The sequence below is a fragment of the Typopeltis vanoorti genome, chromosome 12, assembly GCF_054136105.1.
Source record: "Typopeltis vanoorti isolate ZY-2024b chromosome 12, IOZ_Tvanoo_1.0, whole genome shotgun sequence".
NCBI lineage: Eukaryota > Metazoa > Arthropoda > Arachnida > Uropygi > Thelyphonidae > Typopeltis > Typopeltis vanoorti.
Genome location: NC_143560.1, coordinates 132,748,016 through 132,771,925, shown reverse-complemented (window position 1 = coordinate 132,771,925; position 23,910 = coordinate 132,748,016). Strand labels below are relative to the sequence as shown.

Genomic DNA, 23,910 nt, shown 5'->3' with positions numbered 1-23,910 from the left:
TCACATTATCACTAACTTCCTATTAACAAGTTCCCCTGCCTTGTGAAATGCTGAAACATCATCCTTATCTAAACAAGAATGGTGGATTAATAATTCCAAAAATTTGAAGGACCCATCTTCAACCCATATAACATCCAGAACAACCCCAAGCAGAAGAAAACCTTTGAGAGGACATTAGAAATTGTTTAATGTAATTCCACTCTAAAACTTTTTTTTTATCATCTGTATATTATCATACTGATATGCATGAAAAGTTATTTTATTTTGTGAATTAATTTTTCATTTTGTATATATATTTTATTTAGTAATATTTTTATTTTATTTTTATTTAGTTTTTTTTTCACCAGATGTCAGGCTAGGATAAATGATTAATAAAGCATTTAGATTCATCTTACTTTTTATTGTAGTGTCATGTAGCTTGTGTCCTGTACATATGTATGTATGTTTTCCTGATAATGACCTTAATACAGAGGTCGAAACATCAAATATTATTTTCTTAATTATAAGTAAAGTAATTATTCTAACACGCGTGTGTCTCCATAAATTATTCGCTATAAATATAATCTCTTTTCTGTCAGGACTCCAATATTGCTGGCTTCTATATTTTGCTCTTTATCTGCCTGTATCTTTATCATCCTTTAGGTGTTTTTCCTAGCATCATGTACTTGCTTTGCTAAATTTTCCTTTCAGATTCTGTTGACTATATTACCTTAGACAACTCTGCTCACACATTCCTCAATGCTAATGTTATGAAGTTCCTTCCTGATATCTTCATTTTTAATATGATTCTACCAGTGATGCTGTGTGTTCACTCCCCTAATTTTTTTCAGAACTCTTATGTTCTGTGGTTTCTAGCTTTCAATCAACTGTTTTACTTCTACGCCATCTATTATGTTCATGTTTAGTGGAGAAAACACACATCTAAAGATAATAATTAACTAACTAATATTATTTAGCTAATTTACAGGTACACCAGAAGGAAGACAAACACAGACTAATTGTAAAAGACTAATTGTAAATGTTTTCCTTCAGTCCTGACTGGCACCCTCAATGGCTATTGACCATTAATGGGCAGGGATGTGCAATATACAGCCTCTTCCTGTCCAACCCTGCCTTCCTGTGGTGTGGTCCATTTCCACAGAAGAAGCCGTGGTGCTTGAAGTGAGCATTCCTGCTGCAAAAGGATATCTTCCTAATCGGAGGAAATGCTATCTAGACCAGTGCTTCCCAAACTTCTGGATGTCAGGGCCCCCTTCGCAAAAATTAAAATATTTCACGGCCCCCACCCCTCGAAAAAAAATCGTAATAGAGAGATATATTATTATAATATTTATATTCAGTACAAAACATACACAGCGAATATTGCAAAAATCAAATGCATATATTACAATTTTTGCCTCTTACCTGTTTGGTTCTGAAGACGATGCAGGCTGTTCTGGTAAAATATGAAATACTGTCCTTTTTTTTTTAGTCTGTTTCTGCTTCTTCTGATTGTTCGCAGGAATTTTTTTTTATTTTTTATCAGCCACTTATCCATCTCAGGGTTAAATTTTTTAATGTAGAATAGATCAAATAATATCACCACTTACCGATGCTGTCACACCACAGATTGATAACACGAAATTAGTGAATATTACCTGAATAAGGGAATCCCCGGACCAGGAACAATTTTCTCTTTTGTAACTTTTCTCCCTTTAAGGTAATTAAGCCTAACGCGAAACAGACAGCAAAGGCAGGTTATTAAAACGTGCATATGATTGGTGCGGTATTAACAAAAGATCGCGCAACCGAAAGATAAAAGCATAGCAGACAATTGAGTTGAAATGCTAAATCTCTAATATATATACATATATATTACTTAGTTTTAATACTTATACGAATTTTAACACGTTCGGTTGAATTTTATTGCTGCCTTGGGAAATCGAACTCACACACATCTAATTAATAACAATAGTTTTTAGTTAGATACTGTTTTCCCATGCAACATATGGTTTTGTTTCAGTCTATACAGCATAGTTTCTGTATGAGGGGGACATGTGATTCATTAATTAGTGTGTTTTTATCCCAGTTGTCTCTAATTGCACTATTTGTTGAGAATATATTACATTAATATATTAAATATATTACACAGACTCCTCATACTTATCCACTGGCATAATAAAAGTACTTGTTTTTATTGCCTCTGCTGTATAGTGGCTGTGAGGGAGGGCATGTTGTTTACCACTGCAAGCGAGTTACTATCTCCCCACATGAACTTGTTTAAGCTTTTTTTCATGTGTGAAGTATATGCGAAACTTTTATTGGTAACAGAAAACTAGCTCGGATGACAGTGATAATATAAAACGAGTTTTGATATGTATATAAAGTCAATATCAACAGTTCCTGATTACAAACGCGTGATGAAAGGGACAGGAAGATTTGGAGCTTCCCTGGAGAGCATTCGAAGTAAAAAGTAAATACAATTAACCACTGCTTTGAAATGAAACATATGAATAAGCAATATTTACTAATATTCATTAAGTGCCGAAATAAGCAGGAAGCAAAGTTTGTGAACCAACACCAATGTGTGAATTTTTCCATTAAAGTATAAAAAATAATAAAAAAGAAATAATAAATAATAAAAGTTAAATACGTTTCTTTTAAAATAAAAAAACTACTTAGTCTTAAAACATTTTAAATTTGTTTTCATTATTTCACGGCTCCCTCAACAAAACCTACGGCCCCAAGGGGGCCGCGGCCCACAGTTTGGGAAGCGCTGATCTAGACCACTAGATGGTAGATGATCTTCATTGCTTGTTGAAACTAGCTCCTGCTTTCATGAATATAGGCCAGATGGTCTGTTTCGGTCTCAGATCAAAAACAGGTCTGCCTCCGTTTCTTGAACGCTCTGATTTGTAGTTCATATGTAGTTATGGTTGTTTTGTAGTTTGTGGTTGACTGGCCACTAGAGGGCTACACGGTGTGTAGTGTTTGTAGAGAGCTCCTGAACAGATAAGTGTCATTTTGAGTAATATATGGTGAATTTGCATAGTATTTACATAGTATTGTTTACTTTTCATATTTTAGCATGTCTGGGTGATTTTTTGGTGTTTTCTGAGTATTTTAAATAGTAAATTGATAGATACGATTATCGTGCACATGGCGCCCCCATAAAGAGGAATACAACAAAGATGGCGTCCAGGTTGCCATCTTTGTCTAAAAATTTTAATTTAAAGGATTTGATTCAGTGTACTGTTTGCAAAATGTATGCATTGAGGAGAGCAGTTGGATTCTGGTTAAACAACAATAGTGGAGTGAATGTTGCAGAAAGTGTAAAGAATGTGATGATTTAAAGAGTGTTTCAGGTCATGGGAGTGATATCGTTGTCGAAAGTGAGAATCTAGAAAATAGTGATATTTGTGAGGTAATACCAGGTAGCTGTGAGAGTGGCGTTGAATTTGAGAATGAAGGTAAACATGCAGAATGAATGAATGAATTATCGGAGAATAAAAATGATGAGACTGATGCAATGAGTGAGATCGCTCGATTACGTGGAGCGATACACAGGGCAAATCGGCAGCTGGAGCGTCGGCAAAAATGTTTACCGAGCGTAGTGACTGATAAATTGCAAAAGTATGATAGAAAAAATAAGAGTATGATAGTGAGTGTAAACAAAATGAAAGAACGAGTGTTGTATGGAGATTCCTTAATAAAAGGTGTGTTAGTTGAGAGTTTAACAAAATCTTACCAATCTGGTGCGAACGGTAAGGATGTAAGTGAGTCAATTAGAATGCAAAAGCAGCGGGTGAAAGAATTGATAGTGGTAGCAGGAACAAATAATTTGAAAGGAGACAAAATGGCTATGAGTGAGGATGTGAAGGAATTGCTTGAGGTAGCAAAAGAGTGAGAGATTTAGGATGGTGAGGCTGTTGCCGCTGTTTGACAGTGAAGAGTATAGAAGGAGAGCCATAATTGTAAATGACTTATGCGTGAATTATGCAGGACGAGTGATGTGGAATTTGTGGATGTGTGGAGTGAGTTCGATGGGCGAAAGGATTTATATAAGATGGATGGTTTACATTTGAATGGATTTGGTGTATGAAGACTTGAAAAGGTGTTGTCGAATGTAGTGGAAGTGGATGTGCAGAATCAGGGAAACTAGAGTTATTAAGGGGGGGGGGAGTAGATATGCAGACTTTTCAGAGACAGTTGAGTGTATGAATGTGTATAATATGCCCAAGTGAGTATGAAAGACTATGAATCAGAACAGGATTGTTAGTATAAGGAATCAAAATAGGGATGGGATAAATGGGCTTCTACAATTCACATATACTAATGCCAGAAGTATTAGGAACAAGAAGGAAGAATTTTTGGCCTTGGTTGGCACTTCCAGGCCACAGGTTATTGGCATTAGTGAAACATGACTGACAGAAGATGATATAGCTAGTGGGATTGAATTTGAATGTGAGGGGTATGGTGTGTTCAGGAGTGACAGGGAGAATAAAATGAGGGGAGGGGTGTTATTGATGCTAGCTGATGAGCTACAGCCAAGTAGAATAGAAGTGGAACTGCAGGATAGAGAAAAGAGCAAATTTGAGGCTATTTGGTGTGAGATTGAAACTAGCAGAACAAAATACACAGTTGGGTGCTGCTGTAGACCAGGTGATGAAATAGATGATGGAGATAGTATGCATAAGCAAATAGAAAAAATGATTGGAAGGAGGGTAATTATTTTGGGTGATTTCAACTATGATAACATTGATTGGAAGGAGGAGAGGACACATGGGAGGAAGTAATTGAATTTTATGCAATTATTAAGGGATAACTATCTGCTGTAATAATTATATTGTTTGTTTACTTTTTATTTTTTTTACCTGCTGATTGTGGTATAATCTTCTATATTTTTATTTGGTAATTCTTTAACCTTATCTTTTACCTTTCATGTATACTCAGTTAATCTTATTTCCCTTTCTCTACTTTCAGTATTCTTTCCTGATGCCGGAGATCTCTAGAAATTTATTTAATTATTACTAGCTGCGCCACTAAAGTTCTCCAAATGGCATAAGAAATTATTTATACTTCCAGTAAAGTTCCTCCTCTATAATTATATACAGTCGTGGCTAACTCTTAACTCAAAATTCGTACCAAATTCCAGTTTACCCCACTCACAGGATCGGTTTTATTTGAGAACAGTGCAGTTTATTTATACTAAAACAGTAATACAAGGTATGCACTAAAAGGATGTTACTTTCCTTTCCTCTTTAAGCTAAGCATAAAAAAAACATCATATAGGACAATTCTTAGGCATGCAACAAATACCAATGACGTAAATTATTAAACAATTAAATTAGATAACTATTAACTATCAGCCCATTTACAGTTTAGGAATTTCCATGCTTTGATTAATTATAATCTCCAATTCCAACCTTCACATAAAATTTAAACACTCTTTAAGCAAGCTACTTCTCATAACATTATATTTCTTAATTCTATAATCTTGTCAGTTCTTCTGAACCATTTCTTTACAATACAACATAAGTTAAAATTTTCGTTAATGTCTTACAATTACTTAAAAAAATAGATTCTTTCTATGCGAACAAGTTATCATCAATCTACTGTATATAGCAGTTCTATAAATTCAGTCTTTCTAAACAGTCCTTCACATCATAAATAAAAACGTTTTGCAACAAAATTCAACTCGCATGACTCCTCCATAGGTACAATGCATTTAGTCGTATTTCCTTTACAGACTTATTCTGGATCCCCCTCTATGCTAGGGCTTGATCTATCACTTTAGATGTTACATGGATACCATGCTCTCCTTTGGAATTTCTCGCGGGGCTGGAGTGCGATCTTCCGGCGATGTAGGCACTGGGACATAAGGTCTGACGGTCGAGGCTTTGTCATCCTGGCCCTGGGCCACTATTCGCTCTGTAAGGTTTCGCCTCCGGTTACCCTCCATGACTTCATCCAGGATCTGACGTACTCCATGGATCGACTCCCTCCTTTTCGCATGGCGTCAAATCTGCCGATGCTCAATAGTCGATTCTATCAACCTTTTATTTGGCTTCTCGTGGGATGCTGCGTGAAGTTTTTAGACCCCAGATATTCCCGTGTAAACTTTGAATTAAGGTCTGAGACCCCCGTACCTATCACGTGCAAACTCTTATCCTTCTAGAAAGTGTAGACTTCTAGATCTCCCTGAAGTGTACGTTTAATCCCTTTTATAGCATAGTGTAACAGCTTCTGATGTATACTGCCCTCTTTTGCTATTGACTTTGAAGGCGGTATCGGACGGCTTTGGTTACAATAGGTTTCTTTTTCATCCAATACTAAGTGATAACATCAAATATATTTCCGAATTCTAAAGTATTGCCCCTGAACTTCTATTTTTAGATATCTGCTTATTCTAGCATGTTCAATGTTTAATATTCATATATCTTCTATTTACGCAGTATCATGCTAATTTTTCTGGGCTAATTTATATGGGCTGTTAGTATTATTTACATATAAAATTTACAAGTTTACTTTTTTGTGAATTTTGGATGTGACTCCTGTAAAAGTCGATGCAATAAAATTTTGGAAAAATTATGACGCTGCATCGAATTTTACAAAGGCCCACTTCGTGAAGGGGTGGTAATCATCACCACCCCTTCACGAAAAATTTTTTAGACACGAATGTTGATGGAAAATTTTTTTTTCTTTACATTAGCTGTGTGCTGTGTGTTGTTCTCTCTCTCTCTGGAGTGGACAATACTCAGTTTTATTGGCCTTTTGTGAGTTAAGAAAGCACTCAGTCCGATGCATCAGCTCTTTCTGGTGCCATAGATGTTGGGAATTACATTTGCCAGCGTTGGTGCTCAACTTACTCCTTGGGCATTTATTGTTCACTTTATACCATGCTCTCTCTCTCAATTTCCTTCAAAATTATTGCTCTCATTTCTATCACTTCCTTTCGCCCTTTGAATTCTCCGCAGTTTAGTTAAGGTACATAACTGGACGTGTAGGACGTCTGTCGCTGCTCCTTTTCTCTTTCTCTATAATGTTTATTTCCATTGTGCTTTTATCTTTACTTTCTGTAAGTTCCACATCTTCCTCTTGGCTTACTGCCACCTTCACACTTGAGATGTGAAAAGATCTTCCCACGTCATCTTGTAGGCTGTTTCTAATTACTGTGGGATCATTTTCTTCCCTCCCCATACATTTTTGCTCACCTCAGCTTGTTCATTATATCTATATTTGTGGTTATGCATCCTTCTAATCCTTACTAGCTCTGTCAGTTTGAAATGTCCGAGCATCTCCTTTAGCCTGCTTTATTCCCATCAAAGAAACTTCCTGGGTGCTGAAGTTACATGAGAACCCATGACTTTTTAAGAAGTCGGTTCCCAGTATTATTCGAGCCCCACGTCGAGAAATCTCTGGGAGAATCAGTAGCTCAGGTAAGTCATTCAAACCGAAACCAGGCAACCACATGTTTACCTTTAATTTTCTTGGAACATAAATAGTGGGATTTGCAATTCCACTTAGCTTAACAGGTCTCTTTAGTTTTGTGACACAGTTAGATACTCAGGACCTTAATCTTTTAAATAGCGATCTAGTTATTACCGAAACTTGGGATCCAGTATCTAACAAAACATCACACTGTATTCCCTTAATTCTTCCTTGAATGACAGTCATGAGCTTAGTGTGTTGTTCCCGAAATTCTCTTATTTTCCTAAATCTGCTTGTGGGATCATGGCGAGTACCCAGCATATTTGATTCGAAATGCTTATTTGCAAAAAATTTCCTTTTATTCTGAAAACAATACATGGCAATGTGCCCAAACTTGTTGCAGTTATAACATTGGGGTGCTGTCCCTCTGCTTTCTCCTTCGTTACTTACTCATTCATGACTCGAGGTCTCTATGGATAGTTTTGCTTTGGTATCTTGCAGTTGCTTGAAAACAGAGTCAAGTTTATCCATCAGGGGTTGGTATAACCTCTCTACCTCTTGTCTGATCAAAGAGTGTATTTCTTTCTTGTTGAAGGAGTCTGCAGCACTTGAGGTGGTCACTCTTGTCATTATCCACCTTGTTTACTGCTATTGCCTTACTTTTATCTTCATGTCTCTCTATCTGTTGGAGATAGATAGAGAGACATGTTTTCATCTTTCTTTGAGTCAGATTGTTTTGTAATAGTGTGTATCTGGCTGGCGATAGATGCGGGATGAAAGTCACCTAGCCTTTCCTCTTTTTCCTTTACTGCTACGTAGCACTCGTCTGATGTATTAATTTTCTTTTTGAACACTGTTTCTCTGTATTCTTCCCTTATCCGTAATCTAAATTGTTGAAATATCGCCCAGTCTAAATGGCTCCTGTTATCATCGCATATGCTAAAGCTGTTTGTCAAACTTAGCAATCTGTTATAAAATTCATTGTATTCCATTGTAATCTGTTATTGTATTCCAAAGTGTCTTGCAATATAGGAGAGGAATACAAAAAATTCTTGGCCCTTCCAACCAATTTATTCCGCAGTATGATCAGAAGTTGGAAGTCTGACCAATTGTCAATGTTTCTTAATTCTTCAGCAGACCTGAAGAAGGACAACACATCATCGTGGTCTTCTCCAGAGAATTATGGAATGATGAGATGAGGATTAATTGTCCTAAAAACTCTCTATTACCCATTGTGTTGCTACTTGTGGCTCCCGAATTTATGCTATCCACATTCATGATTAAAAAAATATTTCTTACAGAATATATATACACTTTCTTATTTCACTTTTGTTCCCTGATCTTTTTGCAAAACTGTTCCAAATCCACTCTTGTTTATTTCAATTATTGTGGATTTTATCCTGTCGATGCACCATTGTAAATTTTGAGGTTTTTATCTTACCGATGCTGCACCATTGTAATATTATGCTTTTATTTTCTTTTTATTTTACAGGCCGTACCTTTGTATAATATTATTTTCCTATATCCTTTGCTTCTATAATTTTTTTTTTTGTTTGGTTCTTTAACCTTATCTTTTACCTTTGAATTAAGGTCTGAGACCCCTGTACCTATCACGAGCAAACTCTTATCCTTCTAGAAAGTGCAGACTTCTAGATCTCCCTGAAGTGTATGTTTAATCTCTTTTATGGTATAGCGTAACAGCTTCTGATGTATACCGCCCTCTTTTGCTATTGACCTTGAAGGTGGTATCGGACTGCTTTGGTTACAATAGGTTTCTTTTTCACACAATACTAAGTGATAACATCGAATACATTTCCGAATTCTAAAGTATTGCCCCTGAACTTCTATTTTTGGATATCTGTTTACTCTATTCTAGCATGTTTAATTCCTCTGGGTCTCTGTAGATGGGCTTTGGTAATTACTTACATAGATAAATTCTAACTTATTTCTGATTTTTAGGGCATTCTCCTTTCATCTATATATTCATATATCTTCTATTTACATAGTATCATGCTAATTTTTCTGGGCTATTTTATATGGGCTGTTAGTATTATTTACATATAAAATTTACAAGTTTACTATTTTGTGAATTTTGGATGTGACTCCTGTAAAAGTCGATGCAATAAAATTTCGGAAAAATTATGACACTGCATCGAATTTTACACTGCGACAGTATATAATGGAAAATACTAGGGGTCAGAGAGTGACCTAGTAATTGCATCTGAGAATTTGGCTGTAAAGAATATGACCACGTTGCCACCAATTGGTGAGAGTGATCGTAGGGTCTTGACTTGGGAGGTGACTAAAGGTGTGGAATGGAATTTACAATTAAGACATTATACGTGTGGAATTATCGGGCTGGTAAGTATGACAAGCTTAGGAGTTTGATTGGTTCAGTGCCATAGTATGTAAAACTGCAAGGGCTAGATGTTGATAGTGCATGGGAGATGGTTAGGAAGTGTTTGCATGAGGCAGTGGCTGACTGTATACCTAGAGTCCGAATAATAAATCAAGTAGGGGTTAAATGGATGAATAACACCATTATGCTTGAGCTGCAAAAAAAGAAACAACTATGGAGGGAATTTAAGGAGAAAGGCAACTGGCAGGCACATGAACGGTATAAAGCACAGGCCAGAAGGGTAACGAGCGTGGTAAGAAAAGCAAAAACAGATTATGAAAGAACATTAGCCATGCAGGCTAAAGAGAATCCCAAACAGTTTTTTCGATATGTTACAAGTAAAAGAAGAAACGTATATGGCAGAATGATTTTAAAGAATGCCGATGGTAGGGAGGTAACCGAATCAGTTGATATAGTTGAATTACTGAGTGAGCACTTTGCAAGAGTATATCATCCAGGTGGTGACATTGCAGGAATGAATGAACCAACAGATTATACGGGAATTGTGATGAATGAAGTGGAGGTGAGTAGTCTATTACAAAACCTCAATGTCGATACATCTGTGGGATTGATGGTATAACAACTCGTGTTGTACATGAAGCGGCTAAAGAATTGTCAGTGCCCTTGACCATTTTGTTTAATTTGAGTCTCAGGTCTGAGTTAGTCCCAAGGGGGGGGGGAAGAGGGGAAATAGTTCCACTGCATAAAGGAGGTTCCAAGACTGCTGTTGTAAATTACCAACCGATTAGCATATCAGGAATCGTTGTCAAGGTCTTGGAGAAATTAGTCGAGGAAAATACAGGATTGGATAGATAAAAATGGGATACTGTATGTAGACAACATGGTTTTTTGAAGGGTAGATCATGCCTCAGTAACTTGCTCACGTTTTATAAAACAGCTACGGCTGAACTGGATTAGGGTAATCGGTTTACAGTGATACTGCTGGACCTTGCTAAGGGACCTTTGACAGGATACCACATGGAATTCTAATCAGTAAACTGCAGCATATGGGGATGGATATAGGGTTGGTGAGATGGATAGGAGGGTGGTTGATGGAGAGATATCAGAGGGTGGTTTATTCAGGAGTAGAGTCCAAAAGATGGCCTGTGACTATTGGTTTGCTGCAGGTTCTGTTCTTGGACCACTACTGTTTAATTTGTTCATTAACGATATAGGAAAGGATCTGAGAGGAACTGTTCATTTGTTTGCTGGTGATGCAAAGTTGGGTAGAGCAATAGTGAGTGCACAGGATGTCAAAATTTTGCAAGATGATTTGGATAGTTTGGAGGACTGTGCTAAGGAAAATGGATGTCAATTTAATGTGGCAGAGGGCAAGGTTATGCAATTTGGAGTGAAGAGAGCAGTATATCATATTGGTGGAACCATACTCCAGGAGATTGATGAGGCCAGGGATTTGGGAGTGTTGGTGGATATGGAGTTGAAGTTTAGGGGGGGCACATCACAAAAGCGGCTAAATCAGCTCATTAAATCACTTGGTTGCTGAAAAATACTTTAGAAGACCCCATCTAGACTACTGTGCCTAGATATGGGCATCAGGGTTTCTTCTTGATGGGGAGGAGGTGGAGAGGATCCAGAGACGAGTGACCAAAATGATAGCAAGTCTATGGAATGAACCTTATGAGAACAGGTTGAAGATTTGTGGGTTGCCAAAATTGGTTGTTAGGCAGAGGAGGGGGTGATATGATTGAGACATTCAAATTACTGAAAGGTTTCTATAAGATTAATTCAGAAGATATTTTTGAGAATAGGACTGGTGGTGGGAAGACTAGGGGCCATACATGGAAGCTGGGCAGGAATGTGGTTAGGAGGGGTGTTAGAGCTAGGTTTTTTATTTGGAGAGTGGCGAATGAGTGGAATAAGCTGCCAGGGTCTGTTGTGGGTGCTGTGACTGTGAATGAGTTCAATACGAAGTATGATAGATACTGTGTGAATGTCGAATAGTTGTTCTTGACATGATGTTAGGGCCTCCTTCGATGAGTCTGTCGACTCCTTGGAGTTGCCCGAAATAATAATAATAATAATATTCTTGGCTATTTTATCATATGTCGTTCATTCTAGATGCTTTTATTATTTGGTTCTGAATTTTTCTATTGTTTCAGTAATGTTTAACATTCTCAGTGAAAAGCATAATGAGTGCTCTAGCTATCTGTTGGTGGGGCAATCCTTCTTATTGGGAGCTAAGTGGTGAATACTTATTTTAGCCTCCAGATATCTGCTGGACATTGATTCTGCTCCCCATCCCTTTCTTCATGCAGTATAAGTGATACTCTTCAAGTGTATACCTGACATACATAGAGACCCAGAATCTCCTCCATTTCAATGATACAGTGCTTAAAATGGTGGTAATGCAGACCGGTTGCCATATAGTATAGCCCAAACTGGACCTGTATACTATCAGTAATGAGTCAGAAGGCATTTCATTCAACTATTGCATAATCTGCCAGGTCATGCTTGGCGAGAGAGTCTGAGTACTGGTATGTGGAAAGCACTCGCAAGGAGACTGGTTGGTCTCTCTCTCTCTCTCTCTCTCTCTCTCTAGGTGCTATGTTCCCAGATCTATCTCCTCCCACTGCATATCCACACTCTTTCCTTTCAACTAATAATAATCAATTTACAAACATCTGTGACATAAATGATGTTCATCATAACTTGCAGACATCCAAACCGGACTTCCTTCTCTTACCAGAAACTGAAATTGCAGCTATATCAACTACAGTTCACCTTCATTGCCCAAATTCTCCTCTTCATTATTCATTTTACCACAGAAGTGGCACATGTGCCTTTGTATGTTCTGACATTGCCTGCCAGAGAATGCCAAATTTATCACCATTATTATTGCATGGTCATCGTCATGGAGTCCCAAGACTCATCGTGGGAGACTCAGACTATGAACACAATATCTATCGTACTTCTCCTTGAAACCATTTATGACAAAGCATTCACAACTGACTCATGCAACTTATTTCATTCATTCACAACTCTCCAACTGAAAAATCTAGTCCTCATGCCTCCCTTGCTAACCTCTTACACACTAGTACCCAACTTTCAGAACAAGAATGACTTCTTGGTCTGCTCCCTCTACCCTGTTTTCTATGAACTCATTCAATTAACTTAAACGTTTCTATCATATACTCCATTTTTTGCCTATCAACTACCTTTTTCAATCCCCAAACTCTCAATGTATTGTCATGTTCCTATGATTGAGATACTCATATTCCACAAACCACTCATTATCTTTCTCCCTCACCTCTGGATCCTCTCTACCACTTCCTCATTGCCAAGAATCAAATGTGACTAGACCTGAGCATACTAATCCAGATCATATATCAAAGCTTTATAAAGAGGAATGATAAATATCTTATCTCTCCTTATTAGTGTGTTCTTCAATAGCCAAGTAATCCTTGACTTTACAGCATTTGCCTAAAGTAAAACTTTAAGAATATACATGTTAAACTGAAAATCTCTATCTAATACTACCCCTAATTCTCTGGCTTCAAAAATTTCCTGGAATACAATATTCAGTGTGGTACACAGCTTGTAACCTTTTGCCCATTCACTTCCACTTTTGCACATTAAATTGGCAGCCATTATGTTTTTCCCATACAGTTTTACTATTTACATCATCCTGCATCATCTTGATTAAATATCACCTAACAAACTTTGTATCATCAACAAACAACTGAATATTATTATTATTATTATTTATAGCATGTCCATGGAATCTGGAGACTCACTGAGGGAGACCCAAATCAACCATCATACATACAAATCCTATCATACCTCTCCTTGATTCCATTCACCCACCACTCATCATCATCAAATTCCTCTCAAGGAGTGTACAGGATATGATAGTACTACATGAAAAACTTACATCATTACTAACTTCTTATCTATAATTTTACTCCAAAACAATCTGTTACCTAAGAAAGATTCTGGTAATTGGACCACATGTTTATTAAGATAAATAACAATAAAAAACAAACCCGACAAGTTTCGTAAGTCATTTGACTTGCATCTTCAGGGGTCAAAAAGTAACTAAAAGTTTAAACACAAGAAATGAGAAATTATTCAAAATAGTTCATTCTATGCAGTTGTGGCCGTCTAACTGTTCATTAAATTAAATATCCGAATGCACATTCCATGCAATGCTAAGTTTGAACAATGCTGGATGCTGTCATGTTCCGTTGTTCACGTTCACATTGTCTGAGGTGTGACTTGGGTATATTTTTTATCAATGCTGACCAAACTTGGTATAGAATTAGACCCTGGTTTTTGTTGCATTGCATTGGAATTCTAAGCATGTTTGCAGCTTCTTTAAATTTCCTTATGTAACAATTTTTTTGAATGTAAGACATGTTTATTGTTTGCCAGAGTACATTATTGCCGGTGGAAGTTGTACGGTATGCTAGGCCTCATTTGTGCTCTCTTCTTTTTTGCACGTCTTTTTGGTGTTCGTTCATACAAATTTTCTCTGATCTTCCCGTCTGGCCTACGTAACAGATGCCACAGGAACAATGAATTTTATAAACACCTGGTTTTTTTAAAGGATGATGTGGAGGTTTAAGGGATGTAGAAATCTTGAAAGTTTTTCCAGAGGTAGAAAAGTAACTTTGTTATGTTTAGTAATTTGGCCATTTTGTATGGAAGCGTGATTGCATTCTTGAAATCTTGCTTTTGTAAGATGCTTGTAGGAGATGTGTTGAGGATTTTTTTGATTGTATTAGGTTCATAACCATTTTTTTTTTTGAAGATCTGTGTTAAATATTGTAATTCTTCATTCTCTGTGCTAGAAATATAAGCTCTGTCCCTCAAGATTTTAATTAAACCTATTTTTTGTGAGGGGTGGTGGTGTGAGGCCTCATTAAGAAATCTTCCTGTGTTGGTGGGTTTTCTATAGATGGAGAAGGATAAATTATCCTTCTCCATCTATAAAATAGGTTTAATTAAAATCTTGAGGGACAGAACTTATATTTCCAGCACAGAAAAACAGAGAAATGAAGAATTACAATATTTAACACTGATCCTCAAAAAAATGGCTATGAACCTAAGACAATCAAAAAAAATCCTCAACACACCTCATACAAGCATCTCACAAAGGCAAGATTTCAAGAACGCAATCACACTTCCATACATCAAGAATGTTACAGACAAAATGGCCAAATTACTAAACAAACATAACATCAAAGTTGCTTTTCTACCGCTGGAAAAAATGTCAAGATTTCTACATCCCCCAAAACCTCCACATCATCCTTTAAAAAAACCAGGTGTTTATAAAATTCATTGTTCCTGTGCCATCTGCTACTTAGGCCAGAAGGGAAGGTCAGGGGATATTCATATGAACGAACACCAAAAAGACATGCAAAAAAGAAGAGAACACAAATCAGTCCTAGCATACCGTACTACTTCCACCAGCCATAATGTACTCTGGCAAAGAACAAACATGTCTTACATTGAAAAAAAAATTGTTACATAAGGAAATTTAAAGAAGCTGCAAACATGCTTAGAATTCCAATGCCGCAATGCAACAAAAACCAGGGCCTAATTCTACACCAAGTTTGGTCAGCATTGATAAAAAATATACCCAAGTCAGACCTTGGACAACGTGAACATGAACAACAGAACGTGACAGCATCCAGCATTGTTCAGACTTAGCATTGCACTGAATCTGCATTCGGATATTTAATTTAATGAACAGTTAGACGGGCACAACTACATAGAATGAACTATTTTGAGTAATTTCTCATTTCTTCTATTTAAAATTTTGGTTACCTTTGACCGCTGAAGATGTAAGTCATTTGACTTATGAAACTTGTCGGATTTGTTTTTTATTGTTTGGGGGTGTCAGTTTAATGCAGCAAAATGTAAGGTCTTGAAGTTTGGGAAACATCGATGGGATGCTGCATACTCTATGGGAGGAGTTATACTGGAGGAAGTAGGGGAGACAAGAGATCTGTGTTTAATGATTGATAGAAACCTGAAATTTTGGAGACATATTGCAAAGGTGGTGAAGGTAACACAGAGGATTGCTGCAATTATGAGAAGGCAGGCAGGCACATGAACGATATAAAGCGCAGGCCAGAAGGGTAACGAGTGTGGTAAGAAAAGCAAAAAAGGATTACGAAAGTACATTGGCCATGCAGGCTAAAGAGAATCCCAAACAGTTTTTTTGATATGTTGCAAGTAAAAGAAAAAATGTATGCAGCAGAATGATTTTAAAGAATGCCGATGGTAGGGAGGTAACTGAATCAGTTGATATAGTTGAGTTACTGAGTGAGCACTTTGCAAGAGTATATCATCCAGATGGTGACATTGCAGGAATGAAGGAACCAACAGCTTATACGAGAATTGTGGTGAATGAAGTAGAGGTGAATAGTCTGTTATAAAACCTCAATGTCAATAGATCTGTGGGATTGGATGGTACAAAAGCTTCTGTCGTACGTTAAGCGGCTAAAGAACTGTCAGTGTCCTTGAACATTTTGTTTAATTTGAGTCTCGGGTCTTGGTAAGTTCAGAGGGGGTGGAAAGAAGGGAAAATAGTTCCACTGTATAAAGGAGGTTCCAAGACTGCTGTTGTAAATTACTGACCAATCAGCATATCATGAGTCATTGTCAAGGTCTTGGAGAAAGTAGTCAAGAGGAAAATACAGGAATGGATAGAAGAAAATGGGATGCTGTATGGGGGACAGTATGGTTTTGTAAAGGGTAGATCATGCCTCAGTAACTTGCTCACGTTTTATAACACAGTGAAGGCTGAATTGGATAAGGGTAATGGGTTTACAGTGATCCAACTGGACCTTGCTAAGGCCTTTGACAGGATACCACATGGAATTCTAATCAGTAAACTGCAGCATATGGGGATGGATATAAGGTTGGTGAGATGGATAGGAGGGTGGTTGATGGAGAGATAGCAGAGGGTGGTTTATTCAGGAGAAGAGTCCAAAAGATGGCCTGTGACTAGTGGTTTGCTGCAGGTTCTGTTCTTGGACCACTACTGTTTAATCATTAACGATATAGGAAAGGATCTGAGAGAAACTGTTCATTTGTTTGCTGATGATGCAAAGTTGGGTAGAGCAATAGTGAATACAAAGAATGTCAAAATTTTGTAGGATGAGTTAGATAGTTTGGAGGGCTGGGCTAAGGAGAATGGATGTGAATTTAATGTAGCAAAATGTAAGGTTATGCATTTGGAGGTGAAAAGATTAGCAGCAGTATACCACATTGGTGGAACTGTACTCCAGGAGATTGACGAGGCCAGGGATTTGGGAGTGTTGGTGGATAGGGAATTGAAGTTTAGGGGGCACATTGCAAAAGTGGCTAAATCAGCTCATCAAATCACTTGGTTGCTGAAAAATATATTTTTGAGAATAGGACTGCTGGTAGGACTAGGGGCCATTCATGGAAGCTGAGCAAGTGTGTTAGAGCTAGGTCTTTTACATGGAGAGTGGTGATTGAGTGGAATAAGCTGCCAGAGTCTGTTGTGGGTGCCATGACTGTAAATGAGTTTCAGGCGAAGTATAATAGTTACTGTGTTAATGTTGAATAGTTGTTCTTGGCATGATGTTAGGGCCTCCCTCGATGAGTATAAGGACTCCTTGGAGTTGCCAGTACTACTACTACTACTACTACTAATAATAATAATTTATGCCTATGATCCCACCGAAGGTTCTACTAAGGTAGAAGTGGAGGAATTTTTTGAGGCTTCAGAGAAAACAACTGATAAAATGAAAAATGAAGAATTGGTTCTTGTTAGGGATTTAAATAGCATAGTAGGAAATGATTGTCAGACATAGAGAAATATTTTGGGAAAATTTGGAGAAAAGAGCAAAGCTAATAATAAATCCAAATACCTGTTGGATTTCTGCTCAGGAGACAAAGCGGTTATTACTAACACAATGTTTCAACATAAAAATGTTATAAATTCACATTCAGTGAAGGAAATGAAGAAAGCATATCATAAGTTCCTAGCGAATAAGTCAGCTTGTGCTCTTAGAGAATACAGAAACAAACGTAAGAAAGCTAAACACTGCGTAAAACTAGCTAAACAAAAGTCATGGGAGGACTTTGGTAAGAACATAGAGAATAAATATCAAGAAGGTGTCAAGATGAGAGGTATCTTTAAGTATATTACCCCCAAGGTAAAAAACTTTCTACATCTTTCTCTCATCCAGAAATAAGATATTAAGAAGGTCAAGCACCTTTTGTCTACTTGTATATGAGATATATATGACTTCTGCATTACTTCAACTTTGGTATCTCTCCTGGGTCTGGCTCCTACTGAAGAGACCTCAATAAAGATCGAAATAAAATAAATCAATAAAAACCAGTCTGGGTAGTGGCCTTTTGGCCTTTCCCATTAGGCACTGCAACATGTCTAAAAGCAGGTGTGCTTTGCATTATAGGATACATACTAAGGCAAGTGATATGAAGTCATTAACCTCTATATAGAAGGAGCTCAAATGTGAATGTATTTCAAGTGCAAAACTTTGTTTTACTTACTTAGGAAAAGGATTAAAACCAAGTATATAAAATTTCTTGGTATCTTTAAGGTGGCCAGATATTCTGGAGGTTGTTGAAAAAGCTCAGAAATGAAGGAAAAAGTGCTGCTGTAAAAGTAATTAGAGTTGATAAAGGTGGCATGAAAACTTGAGAAAAAGATATCCTTGATGTATGGAGTGTTTACTTTGAAAAATTGCTAAATGAAAGAATATGTGCAATAATGACAGCACAGTGATAAAAACAGAAATGCAATCAAGAATACATATCCAAACTCGAAGTAGAAAAAGCCATCAAAAACCTGAAATGTGGAAAGGCAGCTGAAGTAGATGAATTTTTGACCAGAAATGCACAAGTATAAAGTCTTACAGTGACTGCACTAAATAGTTCAGAAGGCCTGGACAGAGGGACGAATTCCAGATGATTGGAGTAGAGCTCTCATAGTACCCATATATAAAAAGGGAAATAAAACTGAATGTAAGAAGCACAGAGGTATTTCCTTACTTGAGTGTTCCTGGTAAGATTAATGCAAGGATGCTTGAGAAACGGTTGAGAAGGATTGTGGAATGGAAGCTTGGTGAAGAACAAGCTGGATTCAGGAAAGTAGAGGCTGTCAGGATCAGATTTCCACTTTACAGCAAATAGTTGAGAAATCATGGGAACATAATAAAGATCTGTAATTAAGTTTTATAGACTTGCAAAAGGCATATGACAAGGTGCCAAGAGAAAAGCCATTCAAAACACTACATTTATATGGTGTCAATGGGGCATTATATCAAGCAACACTCGGTCTTTATTTGAGTTATAAGTCAGCATTTAGAATTGAAGGAAGTACAGGAAGATGGTTTAATGTTAAATCTGGTGTGAGACAAGGATGTACATTATCCCCTCTGTTATTCATTATCTATATGGATCAGAATTGGAGATGTTAATGTCAGCTCTTTGCTTTATGCAGATGATGTTATACTTCTAAATAAATCCAGTACAAGTCTGAACTGAAGTTAAAATCTTTTTACACTCTTTCTCTCATTTATTCTTCCAATTTTCTTCTTGGCTTTGGACCTCTTGTTTTTTTTAATTTTTTTATCAGTTTAATTGATCGCTTGCTATTTCTGCAACATTTCAATCTTGTGCTTTGTCTTGTGAAGGATTATATGTGAAACTGTTGTAACATGTGAATCTTGCTGAAGGTCTCAAAATTATGGTCTTCCACGATTTTGGTGGTGTGATGCAACCAAATTTAATTTTCAGAATGTATTTCTGTGGTAGATTCCAAAAATCGTCTCTTTGATTTAAATTTGCTTCTCTATAATAAGGAAGTTTTCTTCCATTGGGTATGATGATTTGTATCCACGGCATGGTTTGTCACCATCCTGAAATGGTTGTAATGCAGATGGAGGATATAGTTTCTGTGTTTATCTAGATGGATATTAGCAGTTCTTCCTATTTGTCTGAAGTAACTAAGTTTGCAAAAGAAACTGTAGACCTCATGATGGTCTAAGTGATGGAGAAGATTTTTGTCCTTCATGCTTACATGATGATCAGAATACATCATGAAAATTATGGAAACAACTACCATGTTAGAGTAAAACTTTAGTTTAATATAAACCAAAATAAACACTCGATGTTTCGACTTTCACATTAAGGTCATCATCTGGAATATACACATAAAGAAACAAGCTGCACTACAATGTGCATGGTATGCTAAAGTTACTGATCAACCATTAAAACTATTTGCTTGACCTCTGGGGGAAAAAAAAAAACCTTACTACATCAAAGCTGCAGATGTAGTAAGGTCAGAGTTTGCTGGAAAAACTAAGTGGGCTAAAGGTGTGCCATCTAAATTCTTATGATTTTTATGCCACCATTATTGTTAAGATTAGAGTGGTCAATCAAAATTTCACAGCCTTCTTTAAATTTCCGTTCAAACCACAACTTGCTTGCTGGGTGCTGGTATGTCTATTGATGGTATACCCACTGTAGACCCTTGAATAAAGTTGTCTCGAGAACCCTGGGGTTCTTACTTCTTGAGCAATATAATGATCCATCTGTCTTGTCGATAATACATCCACGAGTCGCTAAAATCGCTACATTTACATATTTTATTATTATTATTTAGACCTGCAAGGAGTCAAAAGACTCATCGCGGAAGGTCCTTCCTAGGAAACACAAGTCTATCAAGACTCAATGTGGAATGTCCCTCATAGGAAACACAGTCTGTCAAACCACTCCTTAAACTCATTGACCGTTCTCGCTCTCACCACTCTATCAGGCAATGCATTCCACAATTCAACCACCCTCCATGCAAAGAAACCACTCCTCACCCTCTTGCTCACAGTTTCCTTTCGTAACTTCCAGGGATGACCCCTTGTCATCATCCTTCCGCCTGTTCAACCAAGTGAAAGAACTCCCCAGTGCCAACCCTGTAACCACCTTTCAACAGTTTAAAAGTCTTAATCATATCACCTCTCCTTCTTCTATCCACCAAACTCTGCAGTCTACATTCCCTCAGCCAATCCTCATAACTAACATTGTACAGTCCTGAAACTGTCTTTGTTATCCTCCTCTGTACCCTTTCCACAGTTAATTTATTCCCTTCAAATCCTGGGGACCAAATCTGAGAACAATAGTCTAAGTGTGGTCTGATCAGGGGCTTATACAATTATTATTATTATTATTCCGGGCAACTCCAAGGAGTCGACAGACTTATCGAGGGAGGCCCTAACATCATGTCAAGAACAACTATTCAACATCCACACAGTATCTATCACCCACCACAGACTGGCAGCTTATTCCACTCATTCACCACTCTCCAAGTAAAAAACCTAGCTCTAATACCCTTGTCAACCACATTCTTTCCCAGCTTCCATGCGTGGCCCCTAGTCCTCCCACCACCAGTCCTAGTTTCAAAAATATCTTCTGGATTAATCTTATAGAAACCCTTCAGTAATTTGAATGTCTCAATCATATCACCCCTCTTCTGCCTATCGACCAATTTCTGCAACCCACAAATCTTCAACCTATTCTCATAAGGTTCATTCTGCAGACCTGCTATCATCTTGGTCACTCGTCTCTGGATCCTCTCCACTTCCTCCCCATCACGAAGAAACTCTGGTGCCCATAACTGGGCACAGTAGTCCAGATGGGATTTTATCAAGGCTCGATACAGAGGAACAACAACTTGTTTGTCTCTGCATGTTAAAGTATTTTTCAGAAGCCAAGTGATTGGATGAGCAAATTTAGCCACTTTTGCAATGTGCCCCCTAAACTTCAATTCCCTATCCACCAACACTCCCAAATCCCTGGCCTCATCAATCTCCTGGAGTACAGTTCCACCAATGCGATATACTGCTGCTATTCTTTTCACCCCAAAGTGCATAACCTTACACTTTGCCACATTATATTGACATCCGTTTTTCCTAGCCCAGTCCACCAAACTATCCAAATCATCCTGTAAAATTTTGACATTCTTTGTATTCACTATTGCTCTACCCAACTTTGCATCATCAGCAAACAAGTGAACACTTTGAACAAGTGAACATGCTTGATGAACAAATTGAAAAGCAGTGGTCCAAGCACAGAGCCCTGCGGAACACCACTAGTCACAAGCTGTCTTTTAGACCCCACGCCAGAATAAACCACTCTCTGGTATCTCTCCATCAGCCACCCTCCTATCCATCTCGCCAACCCTATATCCATCCCCATCTGCTCCAGTTTACTGATTAGGGTTCCATGTGGTATCCCATCAAAGGCCTTGGCAAGGTCCAGTAGAATCACTGTAAACCCATTACCTTATCCAGTTCAGCCGTCAGTCACTGTGTTATAACACGTGAGCAAGTTACCGAGGCATGATCTACCCTTCACAAAACCATGTTTGCCCCCATACAATATCCCATTTTTATCCATCCAATCCTGTATTGTTTCCTCGACTAATTTCTCTAAGACCTTGACAGTGATTCCTGATATGCTAATTGGTCGGTAATTTACAACATCAGTCTTGGAATCACCTTTATGCAGTGGAACTATTTTCCCCTCTTTCCATCCCCTCGGAACTAACCCAGACCCGAGACTCAAATTAAACAAAATGGTCAAGGGTACTGACATTTCTTTAGCTGCTTCTCGTACGACATGAGCTGGTATACCATCCAATCCCATGGATGTATTGACATTGAGGTTATGCAATAGACTACTCACCTCCACTTCATTCACCACAATTCCTGTATAATCTACTGGTTTATTTGTTTCTGCAATGTCACCACCTGGTTGATATATACTTGCAAAGTGCTCGCTCAGTAACTCAACTATATCAACTGATTCAGTTACCTCCCTAACATCGGCATTCTTTAAAATCATTCTGCCATGTACATTTTTCCTTTTACTTGCTACATATCTAAAAAACTGTTTAGGATTCTCTTTAGCCTGCATGGCCAATGTTCTTTCGTAATCCTTTTTTGCTTTTCTTACCACAATTGTTCCCCTTCTGGCCTGCGCTTTATACCGTTCATGTGCCTGCTGGGCACCTTTCTCCTTAAATTCCCTCCATAGTTGTTTCTTTTTTTGCAGCTCAAGCTTAATGGTGTTATTCATCCATTTAACCGCTACTTGAATTATTATTCGGACTCTAGGTATACAGTCAGCCATTGCTTCATGCAAACACTTCTTAACTGCCTCCCATGCACTATCAACTTCTAGTCCTTGCAGTTGTACATACCATGGCACTGAACCAATCAAACTCCTAAGCTTATCATACTTTCCAGCCCGATAATTCCACATGTACCATGTCTTAATTGTAAATTCCATACCTTTAGCCACCTCCTAAGGCAAGACCCTATGATCACTCTCACCAATTGGTGGCAATGTGTTCATATTCGTTACAGCCAAATTCTCAGATGCAGTTACTAGGTCAAGCACTCTCTAACCCCTAGTATTTTCCATTACATGCTGTCGCAGATAGTTATCCCTTAATAACTGCATAAAATCCAATTCCTTCCTCCCATGTGTCCTCTCCTAATTCCAATGAATGCGACCATAGTTGGAATCCTCGATAATAATTACCCTCCTTCCACTCATTTCTTCTATTTGCTTGTGCATACTGTCACCACCATCTTTTCCATCACCTGGTCTATAGCTGCACCCAATTGTATAATTTGTTCTGCTAGCCACAATCTCACACCAAATGGCCTCAAATGTGCTCGTTTCTCTATCCTGCAATTCAACTTCAATTCTCCTTAGCTGCGGTTCATCAGCTATCATCAACAATACTCCTCCCCCCATTTTATTCTCCCTATCATTCCTGAACACACTATACCCATCACATTCAATCCCACTAGCTATATCATCAACAGTCAGTCATGATTCACTAATACCAATAACCTGTGGTCTGGAAGTGCCAACCATGGCCAAAAACTCTTCCTTCTTGTTCCTAATACTTCTAGCATTAGTCTACATGAATTTAAGATCGCCATTAGTCCCTACCTTGATGCCTTATATTAACTATCCCATTCTGATTTGTTGTCCTTATTCGCTCGGGCATATTATACTCATTCATTCATTCATTCAATTGCCTCCCTAAAGATTGTATATCTACT

The 23,910-nt window shown here is 37.7% G+C and overlaps 1 protein-coding gene across 2 annotated transcripts in view; it reads left to right on the top strand.

Moving 5' to 3' along the window:
* SH3PX1 (sorting nexin 33-like protein SH3PX1) overlaps nucleotides 1-23,910 on the top strand; it is a 434,063-nt gene that overhangs the window by 309,166 nt on the left and 100,987 nt on the right. The gene's annotated exons all lie outside the window — the stretch shown is intronic.